The sequence below is a fragment of the Podarcis erhardii genome (genome assembly GCF_964252035.2).
Source record: "Podarcis erhardii genome assembly, chromosome: 10".
In the NCBI taxonomy this organism is placed as follows: Eukaryota; Metazoa; Chordata; class Lepidosauria; order Squamata; family Lacertidae; genus Podarcis; species Podarcis erhardii.
The window spans coordinates 62,579,133-62,604,755 of record NC_138500.1 but is presented as its reverse complement, the minus strand read 5'-3'; the positions used below and the strand labels follow the sequence as shown (position 1 = coordinate 62,604,755).

The window sequence follows — 25,623 nt, the reverse complement described above, 5'->3', positions numbered from 1 at the left end:
CACATTACGGTAATATCCCTCCGCGGGGGAACTGGCTGGCGGTAGGGACGCGAGGTGTCCTCCCCCGCCCCCACCCTCAAACCCCAGATCTCCGCCGCTAGGAGTAGATCCAAGAGGTGGGGTGCGGGGTTGCGGCTGGCTTCTCTTTCTCTCTTTTTCTCGGCGAGCTGGGTCCGCTGCGGCTTTCGGGGCGGCCGCCGCCCCCGGTGCTCCCCGGAACTATTTGCTGATAGTAAGAGAGACGCGGAAAGTTACACCGTCTGAAAAATTCTCATCACCGGAGGCGGGGCGAGGGCGAGAAAAAGGGAAGGTTCTCATCTCATCTGCATGCGCTGGAGCGCGGCGCCCAATGAGAAGGGCGGCTTTTCTCGCCGCAGCCAGTGGAGGGGAGCCGGATTTGCATATGCATGAGCGGGAAGAGGGCGGCTTACGAGCGCAAGGGCGGGAATTCCTCGGCGCGCCTTTTCTCGGGCGGTGATGGGGAAGGTCATTCTCCGCGGGTTAGAGACGCTGCGTCTGCAGCGGGGCGGGGTGGGTGGGGGCAGGCGGGCATGGGGGGGGGCGCAGCCAGCCGCCATCATCACCAGGCTGGGGTAACGCGCAGTGGGCTGGGTCCTTTGCATTATTATTATTTCTATTATTATTATTATTAGTGCTGCTTTGTGCATTGCAATTTGCAACCCCAACTTCCACCCCTCCTCCCCCCCAAAAAGCAACCCGCGCCATTTAGCAGCTCCCTTCCACGGATCGCCAGCCTTGCTGCCGCAGCATTTGACTCCTGCCAGGCTACAGTCGCACCTTCGAGAGAGATGCATTGCACTCGGGGCGCGCATCTCCCCGCCTAGGAAACTTGCAGCCAGGCGCATCGTGGTGCGATGCCCAAAGCGCCGGGAATGTTATTGCCCGCGCACATGGCGCGCGCTGTTTTGCAACCCGTAAGCAATGTTGTGATTTGAGGCTCGAGACGTGGGGGGGGGGGGAGTCTGCATCGTGGGGCGGGCGTGCTTTTTCTCCAGGGCGGTGCATCTCTCAGTTTGCCCCCGTTCTATTCAGAGAATCCCCCCCCCCCAATGTGCGAAGGTTTGCAACATGTGCCAAGATGGAGCTGCCTGTCTGATGTTGCACACACCCCAGGAAAAGAAAAAAAAAAAGATGCAACCTTGTTTGAGAGCTTAAAAAAAGAGAGGCTCTTGTGCATTGATAGCTGCACTGCTCTCATTGCCAACACCGTATTAAATTCTGCAGATTATATCTGCGCTTGCATTTTTAGACGGGGGGAGGAGCGCCTGGCACGTTCCCTCCCCCAGCAGATTTGGGACCGAAATATACCAACTGTTTAAAAAGCACGGTTATTTTGCCTGGCAGCGCCCGCCGCTGAAACTGTACCCGGAGCCACCCACCCACAAAGAGTCTCAGAGATAGCCAGCAACATGCACGCGCCGCAGCGTCTCACGTTTGAATTCTTGCTTGTCCTTAATAGGCGTCTCATTGACGTCTGGGGCAGAGCCCGTGCACTTTCCTTCGTCTTCCGCAGGGGGCGCCAAGGCTACGAGGAAAGGCTCGTCCGCCTCCCGACGGGCCAAAGGAAAGCCACATGGCTGCGTATTATATATCTTGAGCTGCCAAGGCTCACGCGTTTGGAAAAGCAGTTTACACATTCCGGTTTAATTTCTAAAGCACTGGGGACAAAAGTCGGGGGGAAACCCTCCAGTTTTTATGCAGAATACTTTTGCAGCCTGCTTCTGCAAGACATTTGGAGAGCTGGACTGGCAGAATCCAGTAGTTTCCTTGCAAAGAAGAGGAGGGAGTCTTAAGGGATGGTCATTTTGTTATACAGTGGTACCTCGCAAGACGAAATTAATTTGTTCTGCGAGTTTATTCGCCTTGCAATTTTTTCGTCTTGCAAAGCACGGATTTTGGAAAAGCTTCAAAAATACCAAAGTCTTCAAAAACCTCAAAAAAGGCTACCACACCACGTGCTATGAGTTGCTCCTCGAAGTCAAGTCGCAACTGCACCCCCTGAATGCACGGTTTTAAGAAAAAGGAAACAAACTTGCAAGACGTTTTCATCTTGCGAAGCAAGCCCATAGGGAAATCCGTCTTGCGAAGCAACTCAAAAAACGAAAAACTCTTTCGTCTTGCGAGTTTTTCGTCTTACGAGGCATTCGTCTTGCGAGGTACCACTGTATTAAGTACAGTGGTACCTCGGGTTACATACGCTTCAGGTTACAGACGCTTCAGGTTACAGACTCCACTAACCCAGAAATAGTGCTTCAGGTTAAGAACTTTGCTTCAGGATGAGAACAGAAATCATGCTCCTGCAGCACGGCAGCAGCAGGAGGCCCCCATTAGCTAAAGTGGTGCTTCAGGTTAAGAACAGTTTCAGGTTAAGAACGGACCTCCGGAACGAATTAAGTACTTAACCCGAGGTACCAATGTAATTCGTTTCAGAGGTCCGACTCTGGCCTTTCTCCCTCCTCTGGTGCCCTCTCACATCTCTGCCTCCCAAAGGTTTGTCAAGAATGTCCAGGCAACACAATGACCATATACATACATAATAGACAATCTTTATAGAATTCCTTCAAACCATAAAAAGTTCAAAATGAAATCTCAAAGTCTCTGAAAATCTTTAAATAAAGCAAGGTACCAAACTTTGTACAGTGAAAGACAAGCTGTGAAGCTTTGTGCATTCAACAAATATGATGTCCAACACTGAACAGTGATTCCGGATATTGCCTACTGTTTCGTAGAATTCTTCATCAGCGTGGTGGGTGGATATAGAATGCTTCGTAAAGGTAAAGGTAAAGGGATCTCTGACCGTTAGGTCCAGTCGTGGCCGACTCTGGGGTTGCGGTGCTCATCTCGCTTTATTGGCAAAGGGAGTTTCCGGGTCATGTGACCAGCATGACTAAGCCGCTTCTGGCGGACCAGAGCAGCGCACGGAAACGCCGTTTACCTTCCTGCCGGAGCAGTACCTATTTATCTACTTGTACTTTGATGTGTTTTCGAACTGCTAGGTTGGCAGGAGCAGGGACCGAGCAATGGGAGCTCACCCTGTCGCGGGTATTCGAACCACCGACCTTCTGATTGGCAAGTCCTAGGCTCTGTGGTTTAACCCACAACGCCACCCGCGTCCCTTAGAATGCTTCATAAACCCATCTTATTTCGAATGAATGTATATAAATGAAAATATCAAATGCTGTGGCACAGTGTTCATGTAATAATGTAGTCACTGCTTTGGCTACAAGCTCCCCAGGCGAATGGTGCCTCTGGGGCTGGCCAGGCCCCTGTGGGGCAGTGTGAAGAGGTGGGGTGGGGAGGAGGAGGCAACTCAGAGACCAGGGGCAGCAGTTGCTGCTGCCCAGAGGACAGGGGTGAAGAGAGGAGGCTGAGGGAACCCTCGACAAGGGAGGAGTGAGGAGCTGCTGGCCCTGCAGGCAAGGGGTGACATGACTGGGCTCCTGAGCCCCACAACGGTGCCGCAGAAAGCATGCAGTTGCTCAAGGGAACCATGGACCCCCAAAGCTTGAAAACCTCTGCACTATTGGTTTCATCTGCTGAATCTGCTGGAGCCTATCTTCACACGCATGGGAAGTCCCTAAGAAGTAGAAGAAGAGTTTGGATTTGATATCCCGCTTTACCACTACCTGAAGGAGTCTCAAAGCAGCTAACATTCTCCTTTCCCTTCCTCCCCCAAAACAAACACTCTGTGAGGTGAGTGGGGCTGAGAGAGTGTGAGCAGCCCAAGGTCACCCAGTAGCTGCATGTGGAGGAGCGGAGACGCGAACCCGGTTCACCAGATTACAAGTCTACTGCTCTTAACCACTACACCACACTGGCTCCAGGGTTTGAGACCCATCAGCTACCCTCACCTAGTTTAGTTGGCCAGTCAAAGCTCTTCCCCAGATCCCGCCACTGTTGCATGTTGACAGCTTCTGACCCTAGAAGGAGCATGATGTGTCTCCCACCAGAGGATCTACCCCTCACGTAAGACTCCATACAGGTACCTACCAAGCACAGGTATCTAACAGGAAAATAAAGTAGGAAGCCTAGCTAACGTATATTCGGCTTGGGAACTTTTCATGCTCCTCATTCTGAAGTAAAAAGGTAAAGGACCCCTGGATGGTTAAGTCCAGTCAAACGCGACTATGGGGTTGCCGCGCTCATCTCGCTTTCAGGCCAAAGGAGCTGGCGTTTGTCTGCAGGCAGCTTTCCGGGTCATGTGGCCAGCATGACTAAACCGGTTCTGGCTCAACGGAACACCGTGACGGAAACCAGAGCGCACAGAAACGCCGTTTACCTTCCCGCTGCAGCGGTACCTATTTATCTACTTGCACTGGTGTGCTTTTGAACTGCTAGGTTGGCAGGAGCTGGGCCAGAGCAATGGGAGCCCATCCCATTGTGGGGATTTGAGCTGCTGACCTTCTGATTGGCAAGCCCAAGAGGCTCAGTGGTTTAGACCACAGCACCACCTGTGTCCCTTTTCATTCTCTATGTCCCTAAACAAGAGACAACTGGTGGCATTAGTATATTTTTGTATGCCATATGGCTCCATATGGGTTAAGGTTATTCTTCCCAATGATTTCCCAAACTTGCTGATAGCATTAGCTAGCAGCATTTTATATAATGCTGATAGTATTGTATCAAATTTAAACCAGCCAAATCATATAGCAGATGGGGCGTCCTCGGCTGCAACCATGGCAGAACAGCCACCCCAAAGGCCCGGGTGAAGAGGCACGACTTCAGCTGATGCAAAACCCATGCGCCGATTGTGCCATCTGTCATAAGCAAGCTTGCATGAAGCCATGTGCTCAGTTAGCTCCAGGCAAGCAAACAGAAAAGTTATTGTAAACTGAGTGAAAGAAACAAAAAAAATTCCCTCCCCCATACCTTCCAGGTTTCTAGATGTGCCTTTCTATTGTTGTTCGTGGGCAGTGGGGTAGTAAAAGTGCTTTTATGGGCTAGTGTGTTTTTAAAACGTGTTATTTGCAGTGCTGGATATCACAACAACAGGGACATTCCATAGGGCATCCAGTGCCCTTTTTATAATGTGTTTGGGTGTGTGTGTGTGCTTATTGGGTTGTTTTTGTTTTGATTGCGTATTTCGTGTTTGCATGTTGCGATTTTATCCTGCGAACTTCCTGAGACCTGCGGGTATAGGGTGGTATAATAATAATAATAATAATAATAATAATAATAATAATAATGGCAAAGTTAAAGAAATAGAAATATGGATTGGTTGAGAGCCAAATGGGTATGAAGCTAATCTCATCATTAGAAAACTTGACTGTATTTTTAATATTAATAATTAATATTCACATAAGAGGGGAATTATACTGCAGCATGCAGAGGGAAATACGGGATTAAATGTCTCCTCTGTGTTCTCTGAAGAATATCATCACCTTCGTAGCTTGTTGGATCAAATGAGCGGCCCGTCTAGGCCAGCATCGTTTTCTCACAATGGCCAACCAGGTGCAGGATGTGATCACGAAAGCACTCTTCCCATCTGCGGTTTGCAGCAACTGGTTTCTAGAAGCAAACTGCCTCTGGACAGCAGATATTGTGCATAGCCATCAGGGTTTGTTGCAGCTGGTAGAATTTTCCTCCCATGAATCTGTCTCCTCCTCCAGGTCATCCCTGCCTCTCAAAACATTGCTGTTGGCATTTCCTTTCTAAAAGTGCAGGTAAAGGCAAAGGGACTCCTGACCATTAGGTCCAGTCGTGGCCGACTCTGGGGTTGCGGTGCTCATCTCGCTTTATTGGCCGAGGGAGCCGGCGAACAGCTTCCGGGTCATGTGGCCAGCATGACTAAGCAACTTCTGGCGAACCAGAGCAGCGCACGGAAACGCCGTTTACCTTCCTGCCGGAGCGGTACCTATTTATCAACTTGCACTTTGACGTGCTTTTGAACTGCTAGGTTGGCAGGAGCAGGGACCAAGCAACGGGAGCTCACCCCGTCACAGGGATTCGAAACACCGACCTTCTGATCAGCAAGTCCTAGGCTCTGTGGTTTAACCCACAGCGCCACCCACGTCCCTTAAAAGTGCAGACAATGTTTCAAACGATACGTTTAAGGTGGCGTCCGATTTGCCCAGGATCCCGAGGAGAGAAAGACAAGACTCTGTGCCGTCTTGAGAAAGAACGAGTGGAGCTAGGGCACATTCACGCACACACAGGTTTTAACGTAGAAATCTGAGCCAAGTGGAGAAAAGAGCGACGAAATCATCTCGGACTGTGACCTGGGGTTGCTGCGACCGAAAGACAATGTACTTGTTCCTTGCTAGTAGCCGAGCACAAATGATTAACCGGCGAAACTGGGAACGGACTTTGCCAGTGGTGCAGAGGCAAATGTCATAGTCAACCCTCATGACTTAACACTAATTTCGCTCTTGATAACGAACCGTATCAGAATTGGGCACACAGTACACCTTGATAATGTGGTCTTTGATAACAGGCACCATCAAATTTCCTAAATAATATAACTAAGGGTTTGGGAGCCCTTTGGTAGGAATCTGTTTTCTTTAGTGGATGCCCAGCCCTCCGATTGAATTAGCACACGCTGAAAAAACACATAGACAAAGACTCTACTCAGTGCTATTTTTCTAGAGAAAGGTGCCGGAACTCACCATGAACACCTCCCTTGTACTCTTACAATGACGCCCACCTGAGAGGTGCGGGAACAGTTCCGGCGAGTTCCGGCTGAAAAAAATGCCATACCAAATTGCATCATTGTGCAGTTGGAAAAACCAATGTTCGTCCTACTTGGAACAGACCCGTTAAGTTCAACGGACCTGTGTCTATTTAGATCTGTGACTCTACCATGAGCAATACTTGCATTGGATAGTGGCCTGAAAGTGAGATGAGTGCAGCAACCCCATAATCGCCTTTGACTGGACTTAACCGTCCAGGGGTCCTTTACCTTGCTTTCACATTGAATAGTGAAAGTATATAACACCCATTTTCTGCATCGACAGAACGCTCAGTGCATAGCACAACACTAGAGTTGCCTTATTTTAAAAAGTGAGAATTCGGATGCAAAAGTTGTGGGCCTTTTTTTGCAAAATCTCCAAAATAAATTTTGACATTTTGGAGGTATTTTTAATGGAAATTCGCCCCCCACCCCCAAGCCCCAGTGGGTTCCCATACACCCGGTTTCCCCTGGACTCTTTTACTGGTTTTCGGAAATTCTGCCCTGACGCTATTTCCGACGGATGAATCCCGGGCAGCCCTGCACAACACTGCTCTCTTCACAAAGAGATAAAGTGATGCTTATTAGGACTATTCTTCTGCAAATGGAAGGTTGATATTGATGGAAGGTGAGTAGAGACAAAATCTTCAGGAAAGGGTTTTTAAAAGTTTGAGACCTTCTGTTCTATGTGCAACCCCGGAGGCCTGATCTTGTTTTACAAACCTTATTGTAGATTGCTTTTAAAGGAAAGTGTGTGAAACAGTCATGTTCTGCTTGATGATCTGATTGCAGGTCACCTGAGTGTGTTCCAACCTTATGCCACCTTTCCTTTAGATGGCATGGCCGGTTGTTGCTTAATGTTTTATCCATAGATAACTAAGGTATGCTGCCTTTGCCCACAAGCAGCGCATGATATCTACTTACATAACTTTCCGTGGTGGTTTTATTTACTGCTCGTGACATGGCTTGCAGCTTCATTTTATAATATCTGTGCTTGTTTCACAACCATGGTTGAAACTGCCTTCTTTATACTGCATTCCTCGTGGCATTGATATCTAGAGAAGAAGCTGGGCACATGGCTGGATAAGCATTCGGGAAGCTGTAGCATGTGCCACGGCCTTTATTTTTCTAAATAAGCTTTATGTAAAACTTGCCCCAAACTAGTCAGTTCCTCAGACCACATGCTAGGGCTGCAACCCCATACGCACTTAGTTGAGATTAAGGCTGCAGTTCGATACCCATTTCCCTGGGTGTAAACAGCTATCACAGTGATTCAGAGGCACAGAACTTGCGACTGGATTCCTGATTCCATCTGCAATCCTCTTACCTGGGAGTAAGCCCCATTGAATTCAATGGGGTTTCCTTCTGAATAGGACTGCAGCTTGGGGAGGAGTAAAACAAAGAAAAGAATGCAACGTCTTTTCAAATGATGTAGATAAGCATCAGGAAATGGGACAAAATACCGCCCCCCCCCCGAAGGTGCTTTGTTTATGTGTTTGTTTGTTTGTTTGTTACCTGCTCTTTGCCCTAAGGTCCCAGGTTACAACATTATAAACACAAAACACAACATTATAAAACAGTTTAGAACAAATTAACCATTCTAAAAATGAGATTTATTTGTTTTCTTTATTTTCTTTTAAAAATGTTGATTTCCCAAAGTATATACAGTGGTACCTCGGGTTACATACGCTTCAGTTTACATACGCTTCAGGTTACAGACTCCGCTAACCCAGAAATAGTACCTCGGGTTAAGAACTTTGCTTCAGGATGAGAACAGAAATCGTACTCTGGCGGCGCGGCAGCAGTGGGAGGCCCCATTAGCTAAAGTGGTGCTTCAGGTTAAGAACAGTTTCAGCTTAAGAATGGACCTCCAGAACAAATTAAGTACTTAACCAGAGGTACCATTACACACACACACACACACACACACACACTAGCCATGAAATATAGGCATTTGTAAGCAAGCAATCAGAAGACGACAGACACGAGAAAACAAGATTTCGTGGCGGAGGGAGGGAGGAGTGTTGCAGAAGGTACCTGGGAGACGAATGGAAGACATACTTGCAGATGACTTAACGATACAAGGCAAACAAACAAAGGAAGGCATTAGAAATACATAACGGCATGGAATATAAATAGAATGGTAGCATCAAGGGGAGTTTGGGGCCAGGGTTAAGCGGTAGATGAAATGTCAGGGGAACAATGCCTAACTCTGAAGGATAAACAGATCAATTGGGGTGGGTGGAATGACAGCTCTTGGGCAAATGGTGCAGTTTCTGTGCTGCAAAATCCAGTTGGTTTTACACCAGTTTGGCTGCCGTGGTTTCTCTTAAAGATTGGACATTGGCCAGGCGGCTGAGAAGAAGAAGAAGAAGAAGAAGAAGAAGAAGAAGAAGAAGAAGAAGAAGAGAGTTTGGATTTGATATCCCGCTTTATCACTACCCGAAGGAGTCTCAAAGCGGCTAACATTCTCCTTTCCCTTCCTCCCCCACAACAAACACTCTGTGAGGTGAGTGGGGCTGAGAGACTTCAGAGAAGTGTGACTAGCCCAAGGTCACCCAGCAGCTGCATGTGGAGGAGCAGAGACGTGAACCCGGTTCACCAGATTACGAATCTACCGCTCTTAACCACTACACCACACTGGCTCATCAACTAGAGCGTCTTCGTCCCCGTTCACATTTCCCTGGGCAGAAGGAATGGCTGTCCAACCAAATACGCAGTGAGGATTTAGCTGCGGCTGCAGCACTTTGGGGCAGGAGAAGATTGGCCAAGGGAGCCAGCATCTCACTGTCTGTGGCCTCAATGGGCTGTTCCAGAGATCTTCCCTGACAGAGAGAGACGCCACTCATGACATATCCTGTGACACTGGGTGTTAACCAAAAGGTTGGTGGATCGAGCCCATGCAGCAACAGGATTCCCGCACTGCAGGGCGTTGGACCAAATGACCCTCAGGCTGCTTTCTATCTCTACGATTCTATCTAGCATCTGAATCGGGGCATCAAAACCTAGCAGCTCTCGGACAGTAAGCTAGCCATGAGCAGGCTTGTTGCCAAAGAGATGACACCCAAGGGAGTTGCCCCTTTAGGAATCCTGTGGTTAAGGGCACTACCAATTTAATTTTGATTTTTTACTAGCAGGAAGACGGATGTTAGGGTGCACGTGTTTCTTAACACCAGCTGAAAAACCAGTGCAGTCAAATTGTATGATAGGAGGAAGTTGCCAGATGCCTTCAGAGTGAGAGCATGGACCTGGCGGAAGACTGGAATGGCCTTCCCTGGATGCGAGACAGGATGTTTTCTTGTGTGGCAGCAACTGGGTCATGCATTTTTGAGAAAACCACTGGTTCTCATGTTTGTCAGATACCTTCTGGGATAATTAGCTGCAGATTTTATCAGGATGTGTTAGTGTTCTGTCACTGAGTATATAGTTTTTACAGTGGGGTGTATTGTTTTACTGTTTAGATCAGAGTTGAGGCTCCTCAGGCTTGGGAGCCCAAGGTGAATTTTCTGTTGCGCCACCAGGACTCTCCCCAGACCTTTAACCCCCAAGCAATATGCTTCTCAGAAGAAGGTAAAGGACCCTTGGACTGTTAAGTCCAGTCAAAGGTAACTATGTGGTGTGGCGCTCATCTCACTAGAGGCTGAGGGAGCCGGTGTTTGTCCACAGACAGCTTTCTGGGTCATGTGACCAGCATGACTAAACCGCTTCTGGTGCATTGGAACACCATGACGGAAGTCAGAGCGCATGGAAACGCCATTTACCTTCCCTGTTTATTTACTTGCACTGATGTGCTTTCAAGCTGCTAGGTTGGCAGATGCTGGGACAGAACCAACAACCTTCTGATCGGCAAGCCCAAGAAGCTCAGTGGTTTAGACCACAGCGCCACCTGCTTCCTCAGAAGACAAGGAGTTGCAGCCCTTGGGTTTAGAAAGGTTTCCCACTCCTGTTATAGAATATAGCCTATTGCACAAAGGTGAGAGTCACATCCATTGCTCTTTCCACTTTTGTGTCTGGTGCTACCCATCACTGATACGTGACTTCTGGAAGGCTGCTCATGAGAGAATGTGGGCTTCAAGTTGCAAAGGCCATCCCATGATGTGTTTGGTGGGAAATGTTTGCGGAGGGAGGAACACCCCCATTTCAGTGATCATCGGTAGGGAGAGACAAGGCCTTGGGGAGGAGATAAGCATTGTGGAAGGTGAGGGCATGACTCTTACCCCTTGTTCTACACCAGGCTTCCTCAACCTTGGCCCTCCAGATGTTTCTGGCCTACAACTCCCATGATCCCTAGCTAGCAGGATCAGTGGTCAGGGATGATGGGAATTGTAGTCTCAAAACATCTGGAGGGCCGAGGTTGAGGAAGCCTGTTCTATACGGCCATCCTTCTTGGATGCTCATCTGCTGTGTCCACCGGTCCATAGGTGCTGCTGTTCACTGCTAGATTGGTAAGTCATAAGACCCCACTCATCCATACTCTGATCGTGAATGGGAGTGCAGATATTGTGTGTATTTTGGAGACTTGGGAGGAGTTGATCTGGCCAAGGTCTTCCTGCCCAGATTCTCTGAGCATCCTCATCACAGGCTGCAGAGATTGGGGTGGTTCACAAGAATTACCAACGAAAGAAGAATGGAGGATGAAATTTATGGACTATGCAGAATTAGATAAACTAACAGGAAGGATTCGAAACCTGCAGTATCAGAGACTCTTAGAGGACTGGAGTAAATATATGAACTATTTGAAAAGTAATTGTGATGAACAGATCACGCTAGTAGGACTGCAAGAAGTTTTGTAAGGTGGGTTATTTGAAATATTACAAGAAAGGCTATGAAAAGAATTATTAGTTAAGGGCAATTAGATGCAATATAGAAATTAAGAAATGCAGAATAAGTGATAAAGAATGGAAAATCATCAGGTGTTGACGGAAGTCTAAAACATTGTATAAGACGAGAAGATATGTTGTATGACTGGTGGAACTGATATGTTAAAAAATCAATATAAATGTATTTTTAAAAAAGAGAGAGATTGGGGTGGTTCACAGGACTTCCAGCTCCACCGCTAGGAAACATTTAGAATTGACTGCGAGGGACTGCATCTGTCAAGGAGACAGTAAAATTGGTTTGGTGCTGCCAATTCTCTGAGCGCATGGAGGTGGTGCCAGGCATGATGTTCAAGGTATACAGATGTGATTTTAGTATCCGTGATGATGTTCCTTAGTTATGTCTTTGTGTACAGTATCCAGTGTTTTTTCAGGGGGGGGGGGTACGCAGGGGTACGCATACCAGTAAACATTTTGTGAACATAACAGGGGAAGAAACTCTCCCCCCTTTCAAAATTAGTTTCTTCTCTAGCACGGTGAATCATCAGTTCCGTTGCTACCCCCAATGGCGGCTTCATTTCCTGTCACGGTGTTTCCTGAGTCTTAGACGGAAGCGAGCGTTTAATGTGTGAAGTAGGAGTTGGAATCTAGCACGGTGATTGGCCAGTATTTATTTATTTTCCCCAATTCAAACTATTAAATGGTGATTTTTCTGGAGTCAAAATGAGAGTACCCCTAAACTTTTTTTTTAAAAGAAAAAAAGCACTGTCAGTAGCATATGCCACTGGTCTGGCATAACAAGGCAGGCCTAAATTTGATATTTGCTTCAGATGGTGGGAAAAGACAGTGTGGAAATAAGGGGGATGGGTATGGTCAGGTCAGTTGCCATGGTCATGTCACTTCCTGGTGAAATCTGGACTCACCCTCTGCCATTCGTGTGGTCCTGTCCTCCACACCAGGTGACTAATGGAATCCAAAGGATTCCTGAGTACTCTTGGTCCCCCCACAATGCATAGAGCAGATGATGCTCTCCTCTCACTGGGAAGTGGCGAGACATGTCGAGCTCTTGTCCTGAATGCCCTCTCCAGCCTGTTTTGCACCTCGGCATACCATGGGACTAACTGTGATGAAACAGATTTGAAGGCGACGCGGGTGGCGCTGTGGTCTAAACCACTGAGCCCAGTGATGGGGTGAGTTCCCGTTATTCGGTCCCTGCTCCTGCCAACCTAGCAGTCCAAAAGCACGTCAAAGTGCAAGTAGATAAATAGGTACCACTCCGGTGGGAAGGTAAATGGAGTTTCTGTGCGCTGCTCTGGTTCGCCAGAAGCGGCTTAGTCATGTTGGCCACAGGACCCGGAAGCTGTCTGCGGACAAACGCCGGCTCCCTTGGCTTATAGAGCAAGATGAGCGCCGCAACCCCAGAGTTGTTCTTGACTGGACCTAACCGTCAGGGGTACCTTTACCTTTACCTAGAGTGCAATTGGTGAAAGATGCACAACAAAGCCAACCAAACATGAGTGAGAGCCCATAATCATGTCTACGCCATGGCAGTGAGGTCAGTTTTCTGACTCCATCACATCCTCAAGTAGCCATCTGGGGGTGCTCCTGGCTCCATCGGACATTAGAGACCCAGGTGGTTAGAGGTGCCTTTTATTACCTTCCTCTGGTAAGATACCTATGGCTCTTTTGGGACCTTAGGATAACCTAACTACTCTTTGGGGGACTGAGGGCCTCTTACAGATACCATCTCATTAGAAGATCTGTCCATGCAATGTAGGAACAGGGTCTTTGGTGTGGTAGCACCTGATCCCTCCTGGATCTCCCTCCGTTACAAATCAGACAGGTGCCATCTACATTATCTTTTTGGCGTTGAAGACCTTGCTCTTTCAGCAAGATTCTTATCCCAGTCTGTATCTGATTGGACCTGAAATACGTTCTAATGGCTGCTGTTTTCATTGTGACATTGCTCTGGGGCTTTTTATGGGACACGATTCGTAAACGAAATAGATAAATAACAGCCATTATTCCCACCAGGTTTGGAAGACCTCACGTGCATCCGGAAAAACAGGGATATCGGCTGCATTCCAGAAATCCCTTTTTAGGGCGTGGGTAGATTTTGTTGACATGCCTGGTGGTTTCAAAATGCTCCACCACGATAGCTCATTCATGCTCTGCACTTAATGAATTAAAATCTCTGTGTGTGGCAGAGAGTCCAAAAAATGTGTGCATATAGGCGAAACTTGAATGTCGTCCCTTGGATCAGATAAGAGTGACAGGAGGGCGTTTTCTGCTAGGCATCCCTTTGCTGTGGCTTTTCGCTTAACTATTGTTCAAATAAAAATGTGTGGCCCCACCCTTTTCCTTACCTTACTCAGCAAGGGCATAAGATTCTCCCAAATCGTTTCTTACAAGGGCGGACATGTAAGTTCGGTATCAAGTTTTTGTCTCCCTAATGCTTTTATAAACAGCACTTTGTGGAGAAGCATTAAGGAGTACCTATGCCTGAGGTTGCCAAAATGTTACTCACAGGGCTGAATTTTCCCTTGGGATCTTTACCGCCACCCCTTCCCTCTTTGGAGACCAGATTTTTGACATTTCTTTATTCCAGCAAATACTCAGTCCCTTTAAGACTTCAGCAGCCCGCAGCACTGAAATAATACCAAAAAAAGAAGATTCAACAATATACACGCCTGAATCTGTGAAATATGAGTACAGTGGTACCTTGGTTTAAGAACAGCTTAGTTTATGAACAACTTGGATTAGGAACGCTACAAACCCGGAAGTAGGTGTTTTGGTTTATGAACTTTGCCTTGGAAGCAGAACATGTTCTGCTTCCTGTTGAAATTAAGTTCCCCGCTGCTTTGGGAAAGCACACCTTGGTTTAAGAATGCTTTGGTTTAAGAACGGACTTCCGGAACAGATTAAGTTTGTAAACCAAGGTACCACTGTATGCTAAAATAAGAAAAACTCACCCAGAAATGCTGGTGTCTTCCTAAATAGGATTTACCTCTGTGTAAAAATGCGTGATTGCACTGCTTGGTGATGGTCTCTCAAGATGCTCAACTCTGGCAGCTCATTCGTGCTTTTTGTTTCGTTATGTAGAATTTAATTGAGACTAGTTCAATACAGCAAGGTGCTTTTCTCTGAAAAGTTTGATAAGCTCCTGGAAGAAGAAGAAAAAAAGATCCCTTAAAGTAGAATAGAAGGGAGGCCCATAGAGAAGGTATTGCTAAAAGAAAGGCAGCCTGGAGGGTACAGACTTTCAGATGTTCCAGACTGGGGATACGAGAGCTTTAAAGGTCAAAATCGGAACCGTGAAGCTGGGTTTAGAAACAGACACCATTTGAAATAGTGTAAATGGGAGTGATATCTCTGTGGCTTATATCATCGTGGCCAAATCTTCAGTGTCCAGAAAAGGGCTCAGGTGTCATACTAGGTATAGCAGGAGGAAACTGCTTCAAGCCAGATATAATCATTCTCCTTCATGGCCTGCATCAAAGAAGCAATATTTGGGAAGGCTTTCTCCATTGCTACCGTGGACTGGAGAGGGCTAAAGCAAAAGACCAGACTTTATTTGATAATCTTGAGCACCTCCTTCGTTCTCGGAGAACGGCAATGGAACCCACCTGAGATATTATGGAAATAAGTTCCAGCAAGTTCCAGCTGGAAAAAAAGCCCTAGCAACAACAACAACAACAACTTATTATTTATATGCTGCCCATGTGACTGGCTTCCCCCAGCTGCTCTGGGCGGCTTCCAACAAATCAAAACACAGTACGACATCAAACACTAAAAACTTCCTGATACAGGGCTGCCTTCAGATATCTTCTAAACGTCAGATAGTTATTTACAGTCATACCTCATGTTATGTCCGCTTCATGTTAACGTTATTTCAGGTTACGTCCCGCGGCGACACGGAAGTGCCGGAAAGGGTTACTTCCGGGTTTTGCCGCTCGTGCATGCGCACAAGCGCAAAATGACGTCATGCGCACAAGCGCCGGATCGCAACCTGTGCGTGCGCAAATGCGCCGCTGCGGGTTGTGCTCTTTTCATGTTGCGAACGGGCCTCCTGAATGGATCCCGTTTGCAGCCAGAGGTACCACTGTAATTCCTTGACATCTGACAGGTGGGTGTTCTACAGGGCAGGTGTGACTACTGAGAAGGCAGAGGTTGGACGGCCATCTGTGATGGATGCTTTAGCAGAGATTTCTGCATTGCAGGGGGTTGGAATAGATGGCTCTTGGGGTCCCTTCCAAGTCTGCAGTTCTGTGAGTCTATGATCTAAAGCAGAGGTCAGCAACCTTTTTCAGCCATGGGCTGGTCCATCGTCCCTCAGACCTTGTGAGGGGCCGGACTACAGTAGTGCCTCGCAAGACGAAATTAATCCGTTCCGCGAGTCTCTTCGTCTAGCGGTTTTTTCGTCTTGCGAAGCAAGCCCATTGACGGCTTAGCGGATTAGCGCTATTCGCGCTATTAGCGGTTTTTAGCGGCTTATTGGCTTAGCGGATAAGCAGATAAGCAGCTTAGAAAAGGGGGGGGGGAGGAAAAAACCCCCGCAGGAACTCGCAAGACATTTTCGTCTTGCGAAGCAAGCCCATAGGAAATTCGTTTTGCGAAGCACCTCCAAAACGGAAAACCCTTTCGTCTAGCGGGTTTTCCGTCTTGCGAGGCATTCGTCTTGCGGGGCACCACTGTATATTTTTTTGGGGAGAAATGAACGAATTCCTATGCACCACAAATAACCCAGAGATGCATTTTAAATTAAAGCACACATTCTACTCATGTAAAAACACACTGATTCCTGGACCATCCGTGGGCTGGATTGAGGAGGCGATTGGGCCACCTCCAGCCCCCGGGCCTTATGTTGCCTACCCCTGATCAAAAGCATGTATATGCTGTAAATCTCTCTTACTGTATGTGCATAATAAAACATTTTGAAAAATGCACAGACAACATTTTTGTGATTGGCTGAAGAGAGCTTTTAATCCAAAGTGGAATAATTGCCAGAGAGAGAGAAATCATCAGAGATCCTGTAATTTTTAAAGAGTGTAGTGACACTGAGCAAAAAAATAGAATTTGTTTATTTTTTTATTTCTTCTAAATAGACACCAATGGCTTTAGTGGGAATCAGGGACTGTTTGTGCAGCTCGGCTGCTTCATTCACCTTTTTATGCTGAGGATTACAAGATCCTCCAAGGACTTTTCAACCGACTGCTCTTTCTGGTGAAGCCCGACGCCCTATGATCCCTGGAGGTGGCACAACTCCCGAACAACAAACATGAAAAGGAAAGCAGGTACACTGGATTTTTGGCAATGGGTTTATCAGCAAGGTCAGGGAGGAGCCCTCTTCTTGATGACTCACAATAAATAATTAGGGCTGGGCAAGCCTTGTGTTCTTTGAGGTTTCTTTTGTGAAACTTATAAAACGTTTATTTTCGCTTTCGCAGGCTTTGCAAAACTCAGAAGGGTTTGCTCCTCCCCCCCACATAATTATATTTTCAAGCTGTTTGGGTTTTCTATGTTTCATTTTTAAGGTAGAGAGAAATCTCTGCTCACATCAAAATAATATCCCATTCCTAAGCGCACCAGCATTGAAATCAAAGGGAATTACAGTGGTACCTCAGGTTACAGACGCTTCAGGTTACGCGTTTTTGGGTTGCGCACTGCGCTGAACCAAGAAGTACCGGAACGGGTTACTTCTGGGTTTCGGCGCTTGCGCATGCTCAGAAACACTAAATCGTACTTTGTGCATGTGCAGAAGCACTGAATCGTGACCCACACATGCACAGATGCGGCACTGTGGGTTGTGAATGCTGTGGGTTGCGAACGTGCCTCCCGCACGGATCAAGTTCACAGCCCGAAGTTCCACTGTACCGTACTTTTCTGTGTATAAGACATGGGTTGTTGTTTTTTTTGCTTTACTTTAAAATAAGGTTAGAAATCTGGGGGCGTCTTATACACGGATAGTGCATATGCCCATTTTCTAAATTGGGGGTCCCCTAAAGTATGGGGCGTCTTATACATGGGGGCATCTTATACACGGAAAAATAAGGTACTTCCCAATTTACACTTAAGCAGTAGTGTGGATTTTTTGTTTCAGCTCTAAAAGTCCAACATTCTGATCCAATGTTGCAATGTTTCCTTCAGACCTTCCAGGTGACCCTATTTTTAAGGGAAAAGTCCCAGATTTACAGAACCCATCCCAGTTTCTGATTTGATCCCAGAATGCCCCCCTTTTCCTTAGGACGTCCCTATTTCCATCAGAGAAATGTTGGAGGATATGGAGCTGTCCGACCCCCCTGAGCCAAGGAGATAAGTAAGTATACAAACTTAGAAGACATCTGAAGGCAGCCCTGTATAGGGAAGTTTTAAAATGTTTAATGTTTTTATATAAGCTGGAAGCCACCCAGAGTGGCTGGGGCAACCCAATCAGATGGGTGGGATATAAATAATAAAATCATTATTATTACGATTATTATTGTTGTTGTTGTTGTTGAATAGGATGTCCCTATTTTCATCGGATAAATGTTGGAGGATATATTTCCTTAAGTGTATCTGGGTCGACAGCATAGTCAGGAAGCAGTAGGGAAACACAGGATTTATTTATTTTTTAAATTTATGTTTTTCAGATTTATACATTTCACTAATTTTACAATCATTTTAACATTTCCAAACCTGACTTCCTTCCCCCTCTTTCTGCGGTTTCTTGAATTTATTTTTAATATCTTCTGCATATCCAAGTTAACTTAATTTGCTCATTTATTCATCTACTTTATATATATACTCTTATAAAACTGCAGGTTATTACAACAATCCTGCCAATGTTCTCACCTGTTTACAATATATCTGTAAATATTCAATAAATCATTTCCATTCTTTTATATAAAAAAAATTATTGTCTTGATTTCTTGTTCTTCTGGGAAGTTTCTCCATTTCTGCATATTCCATAATTTTTTATATCCATTCTTCCTTTGCTGGGACTTCTGCTTCTTTCCAATTTTTGGAAAGTAACATTCTTGCCGCTGTAGTACCATAGCATAGGTGAAGCTTTTTCCACAATTGTATTTCCATATTAGAAACGGCTTAACCCGTTGAACGTCTGTCTGCCATGCAGCTGATAAAGGCACAAGAAGTGTGCGGTCGCCCAATGCCAACCCTAAAGCCCAGTCTAGGCTGCAATTCTCCGCCCTCATATTTGGGAAGAAGCACCATTAAAACGAAAGAAACTTCTGAGCAATTTGTTCAGACTGTAAGTTTTTAGTGCTTGTTGTTAGCTCCTGTATAGCAGGAGACATGGTTAAACCCTTTTGCAAACTCTTCATATTTTGCATTTCCCTTTGGGGTGGGTGAGAGAAATTATTGAACAAATGCTTAGGCCGGATCTAGACCATGGGTAGGCAAACTAAGGCCCAGGGGCCGGATCCGGCCCAATCACCTTCTCAGTCCAGCCCGCAGACGGTCTGGGAATCAGCGTGTTTTTACATGAGTAGAATGTGTCCTTTTATTTAAAATGCATCTCTGAGTTATTTGTGGGGCATAGGAATTTGTTCTTTTTTCTTTCTTTCTAAAATATAGTCCTGCCCCCCACAAAATCTGAGGGACAGTGGACCGGCCCCCTGCTGAAAAAGTTTGCTGACCGCTGAGCTAGACACATCAAAAAAGCGATTCCGTTAAATGTGTTGTAAACTTCATACAGGGAAATCCCATTGGCGAAAAGACGGGACTCCACAGCGCCATCTGGTTTCGCGGTGTTATAATGCAAAGCGCTTTCTCTTTACGAATGTAGCTGGGTCCTTTTTGGGTACAGCGGTACCTCGGTTCTTGAACGTAACCCGTTCTAGAAGACCGTTCGGGTTCCGAAACGTTCGAAATCCGAGGCACAAAGGGCGGCCTGCGAATTTAATAGAGAAAATTGAGAAAAATAACATATACACTCAGCGGAAGCCGTTTGACTTCTGAGGCATGCTTGAAAATGGAAGCATTTACTTCCGGGTTTGCAACGTTCGAGTTCTGAAATGTTCGTTAATGGAGATGTTTGAAAACCGAGGTACTACTCTAGTAGTAATCTTTGCAGAAATAAACATTTAGAGAGTACCTCATCTCAGACAAACCTGCCACAGGAAAGATGTATCTGGTCGCTAGGAAAAAAGGAAGGTCAAACTACAGAGATTCCAAGAACCAGAAGAAGGGGTTGGGAATGCACCAAAAAGCAGGGGGATACAGCAGCTTTTGGGAGCCCTGGTGTCACAAAAACTCACCACTTTTTAAACATTTATTCAAAAGTTACAATACAATACATTTTCAATCAGTATATCCCCTCCACAGACACCTCTGCAATGATGAACTCACTCCTCAATCCCAACTATGAGTTCACCTATTGGCTAGAAACACAGAAAGGTTATCCTAGAATCATAGAATCAAAGGGACCATAAGGACCCTCTAGTCAAGCCTTTCTCAACCTGTGGGTCCCCAGATGTTGTTGGACTACAACTCCCATCACCCCTAGCTAGCAAGGCCTGAGCTCAGGGATGATGGGAGTTGTAGTCCAACAACAGCTGGGGACCCACAGGTTGAGAACCGCTGCTCTAGTCCAACCCCCTGCAAAGCAGGAATACACAGCTGTCCCATACGGACAGGGCCCTCTTTAGCATATGCGCCACCAGGGTACAAAGATCAGCCCAGCGCCCCCACATTTAGTTTGTGCTTCTTGTTGTTTAGTCGTTTAGTCATGGCCGACTCTTCGTGACCCCATGGACCAGAGCAGGCCAGGCACTCCTGTCTTCCACTGCCTCCCGCAGTTTGGTCAAACTCATGCTGGTAGCTTTGAGAACACTATCCAACCATCTCGTCCTCTGTCGTCCCCTTCTCCTTGTGCCCTCCATCTTTCCCAAAATCAGGGTCTTTTCCAGGGAGTCTTCTCTTCTCATGAGGTGGCCAAAGTATTGAAGCCTCAGCTTCAGGATCTGTCCTTCCAGTGAGCACTCAGGGCTGATTTCCTTCAGAATGGATAGGTTTGATCTTCTTGCAGTCCATGGGACTCTCAAGAGTCTCCTCCAGCACCAAAATTTAGTTTAGCTGCCCCCCATTTTTTTGTTGACCTTTTTTGGGGAAGGAAATTCACTCACCTGTAACAATGATGCAGTGGAAATAACTGCTTTTGTTTCCTGACTTGTCGGGAATATTTGACGCTACAGAACAACAGAGCAATGGAGGGGGGGGGGGTAAGGGACTTTTGCTCCATTGCTTTTCACTCCCGCTGATCGAGAGGGACTGGTATACAGTAGGTATACATTTGGCGCCCCCCAGAATTCGGGGCCCTGGTGCCCCGCACCCCTTGCACCCCCAGGTAAAGATGGCCCTGCAAAAGGGATCAAACCTACAACCGTGATGTTATCCGTACCAAGCTCTAACCAACTGAGCTAGGCTGGCTCATCTCACAGAAGTCACAAATGTAGAGTGCTACTTTATTTCTCGAGTATTCACACCCATATGGTGGTGCCTATGCTACCTTATTATTTTCAGGATTTGCATTCAATTCCCTCTGCCACTCTGGAACAGAGGCTCAGAATTATGCCATATTCTGAAAGTACCCGCCGCTGTGGTTTAAACCAGATTGGAGAGGCGGTTTATCATATACAATGGTACCTCGGGTTAAGTACTTAATTCGTTCCGGAGGTCCGTTCTTAACCTGAAACTGTTTTTAACCTGAAGCACCACTTTAGATAATGGGGCCTCCTGCTGCTGCTGCAGCACTAGAGCACGATTTCTGTTCTCATCCTGAAGCAAAGTACTTAACCCGAAGTACTATTTCTGGGTTAGCGGAGTCTGTAACCTGAAGCCTATGTAACCTGAAGTGTATGTAACCCGAGGTACCACTGTAATGCCCTTCGTATTGTACACTGAGAGACAAAAACTTTGGGGCAAATTTTAGGTGGAGACAGAGAGAGGTTTGCAATTTATCCATTGGGCAGACAAGATGAATAAACGATGGTGAAGACTGCACATTTTCTATCCGCAGTAACTTATGAGAGGACAAAATTCTTAAGAGAGAATGCTGTGTCTCGTCAGGGAGATTCAGAATTTTAAGTGTGTTTTGTGCTTCTGTTTATTTAGGTTTGGATGATTTTGTTCAGATTTGCATAGATCCCTTTTATCTCCTTCCATTTCATTTTTAATATTCGTTAAAAGAGGGACTTTCTAAAAAAGGGAACATGTTGCAATGTGCCAGGGAAATTCAGCACTTTAAAGTTTGTTGATGTTGCATTTTCTTCCAATCTAAGTTAACCTCCTTTGATGTTGCTTTCATACTGTTAAACTCTAGCGATGCTCTGATGACCAATCATAAAAAAATTAATCTGAATCTCTGTTTATCGTGAAATAAATCTACCCAGATATTTTCATAATCTCCAAGTGTCCTGATTTTACAGAGACAGTCCCGGAATTACGAAAGCCATCCTGGCTTCTGATTTGATCCTGGAACACCCCAATTTCCCTCACCAGCACAGCCGAGGCTGAGCTTGGGGAGAAGGATGAGCCAGCGCTTGTCCCAAGTGATGGTGGATGCGAGGGAGCATCCCGGTACCTCTCTGTGGCCTCTCCTCCCTTGGGCAGCCTGCAGAGGATGCAGATGCTGAGACCCACTGTGACTTGCCAAGTCCGGGGGGCAGGCAGAGGGCAGGGCTGCCCTGGGTGGGAAGAAAGGGGGAGTGGAGCAGAGCACAAGGAGTCTTGATATCCTCCATAATATTAATTATTGTGCTCTCCTTCTGTCTGTTTTTCAGTTGGCAAGCCAATAATTTTCTGCATTTATTTGCCATTTCAAAAGTCTTTTGTTTCACCAATTTAATTTTCCATTCAGTTTCTTGATTTACTATTTGTGAATATTGTAATTGTTATGCCTTAATCTCCTTTTGAATCTGTTGATTTTTTTTAGGTTACATCTCAATTTTTTCTCTTTCTCCTTCAATTAAGACAATTTCCCCCCCTTTTGCTCATTCTGTGCTTTCCTCCTAATGGAATTCTGATGAATCAGGAAACCTCACATTACCGCTTTACTTGCATCCCAACCGACCCTTGCTTCAATTCCAGGATTCAGGTTCAACTCAAAATAGCCCTTTAGGGTCTTCCGAGCTTTATTTATGATCAAATCATTTCTCAGTAAAGCATCTTTCATCCGCCATCTAAAAGAACCCTGTAGAGACAATTTTAACTCTGTCAACACAGCATTATGATCGGAACAAGTCCTTGGTCAAATCACAGATTTAGTCACTCTTGGGGTCAAGTCTTTAGTTAGCCATATATAAACCAGGCGGCTACAGGATTAATTTGCATCTGAAAAAAAATGTGAAATATTTCTCCATTGCATTCCTCAATCTCCAAATGTTCACCAGGTCAAAATTGTCCACCATCTCAAAAAACGTCTTTGGTAGCCTCTGATTATTTTTTTTTAATGCTTTTGCATATCCATGTCTAATCTTTCCTGTTTCTAAAAAAAACAAAAACAAAAAACATTGGTGTTTGTGTTTTCTTTTTGCAAATTTGCCACTGAATAAAATAAATTTAGGATTAAAGATTTTCCCTCTGCATTTCTTCTGTAACTATATTGTTCTAAACCCTTTGCCAATCCATAGTTCAGAATTTTACTACAAGTTTTCTGCCAAACCCACCAATGAATGTAATGGTTTACAATAATTTTTCAAATAAGCTATCAACTTTCCCCATTCTTGATTAAAACCTGCCTCTTCCTGGTTTCAAATTCTTCCTGCATTTTTTGCCATTTCAGCATAGTTCATCAATTTTATCTGCCACTCTTCCTTGGTCAAAATTGTGCCTTCTTTCCATCTCTGGGCTGGCAGAATCCAGACAGCTGTGGTTGCGTACATAAATAGTTCAAATCTTGAGTCCTCTGACACAACACAGGAAGTAGCAAGGCATGTAGGTTGCGATTTCTACATTACATTTTCGATGGATAAGAAAGTCATTCATTGGCAGCAACATGGTATTAATCCTGCAAAAGAAACCTGCTAAGTCATGTTCACTATAAAGTAGTTAGGCGTCAGGTACGTAACTTCTTCAAAATGAGTTAATTCATTTTGTGATCTGTTATTAAACTTTCATCTATTTAGAACGCAATATTTAGCTCAAGATAGGGACTGTAATTTGCACGGTGTTAACCCGGAGCGTAATAGATTTGCCCCAAATAAATCTCATTTAATGAACTGTGATCTGAACAGCTGTATCTTATAAACAAGCATTTTGCTTTGTTAATTTGTTTATTTATTTTCTTTCTTAGATCCCTGCCACATCTGAGTAACAGCGTTTGCGATGCTATGAAATAGAAGCCGGCGACTATCAAGAAAGCAAACGGCACGTATGAGGGTTTAACATTCAGACATAAGAATATCATTTCTTCTTGAATGTTACTGATAAAACATTGTTATTATGCCCCCGCAGAAGAGAGTAAGAATCAATTATGGAAAAATGGCAGGACAGAAAAGTTAACAGGTTTCACAAATCAGAAATCATCTCATGCCTGTTTCATGCCTTTGGCACGCTGCAGTTTGCCAATCAATGCCATTGATCCAGTGTACTGGAAATATTGTTTCCTGTCATATATCCCATTGCAATCTCATAGATCAACAAGAGCACCTCCTTCACAATATCATGTCTCAAATCCAGCAATCCCTTCACGGTAGAGAAGCTCCGATGTGTACAGTTTCTGAATTTATGCTCCAAAGGCACACATGTCTTGCGACCACCTTGATAAATAGGGAAATTCATTCAGCAGGAACATTTCATATTTAAACTTGTGGCTGCTAGGATCTTAGAAAAGGGTGTAGCCATGCGGCACGTTTACGGCAGCGCATGTTACGAAGAAGCATTTTGCTTTGCTGCCCCATAAAAGTGGAATTATTCCTCGCTGGAGTCTATGCCAGAAGCACATTCTTCCCTTTGATGCAGAGGTGCCCAGTTCCACCCAACAATGAGGGGACTTGTTGCATGATTATGATGTCACACGTGCGACACATGCGTGTGACGTCACATGACTCAGAAAGAGGCTGTGAGGATGAGCAGGGCCTTCCACTGCTGCATGGAGGTTCGGTGGAGCCCTTTGCCACTGCAGCCCAGCCCCTCAAAATTGAGAGGGGCAGCTCAGCCTCACCCACCCATACCTCAGGGGCTCTGAGGTGTCCTCAGCCCCACAGAGTTAGTGCTTGTGCCTTAAAGGATTCTGGGCATTGCCATTTGCTTCTCACAGAGTTACTGTTCCCAGCAACCCTTAACAAATTCTTTGGGGTGGGGAATGTGCTTTGGGTGTGCTTTAAAGGTGTACTACTGACCTTACTGTATGCTTGTGAAATGTGGACAACTTATAAACACCATCTCCAACTCCTCGAAAGATTTCATCTACAGCGTCTCCAAAAATTTATTACACATCACTTGGAAAGACAGGCGAACTGATGCCAGTGTACTGGAAGAAGCAAAGATCACCAGTGTCAAAGCAATGATTCTTCAACATCAACTTTGTTGGACTGGTCATGTGCGGATGCCTGATTATCATCTTCCAAAACAACTATTCTATTCTGAACTTGAAAATGGAAAGCGTAATGGTGGTGGTCAACAAAAGAGGTTTAAAGATTCTCTCAAGGCAAATCTTTAAAAATGAAGTATAAACACCGAACATTGGGAAACACAGGCCTGTGAGCGCTCCAATTGGAGAACTGCCTTTACCAAAGGTGACATGGGCTTTGAAGACACTTGAACTCAGGACAAAAGGGAGAAATGTGCTAAGAGAAAGGCACGCTTGGCAAACCCTCACCATGATCAACTCCCGCCCGGAAACCTATGTCCCCACTGTGGAAGGATGTGTGGATCCAGAATTGACCTCCACAGTCACTTAGGGACTCACTGTTAAGATTGTATTCATGGAAGACATTCTTACTTAGCTTTGAGTGATAGAAGGAGGAGGAGGAGGAGGAGAAGGAGGAGGAGGAGCATGGAGCTTGGAAGAAGAAGAAGAAGAAGAAGAAGAAGAAGAAGAAGAAGAAGAAGAAGAAGAAGAAGAAGAGGTGTACACAGACTCTGACTTGTCGTGGGGGCCATTAGCAGGGTGAAATG

General features: G+C 45.7%; 1 long non-coding RNA gene across 1 annotated transcript; it reads left to right on the top strand.

Annotated features, from left to right (window-relative positions):
* Positions 1–81: 81 nt before the first annotated feature.
* Positions 82–25,414, top strand: LOC309350901. Its single transcript, XR_014160580.1, has 3 exons — positions 82–500; positions 16,611–16,799; positions 23,798–25,414. It is a non-coding gene; the product is annotated as an uncharacterized lncRNA (long non-coding RNA).
* Positions 25,415–25,623: the final 209 nt, after the last annotated feature.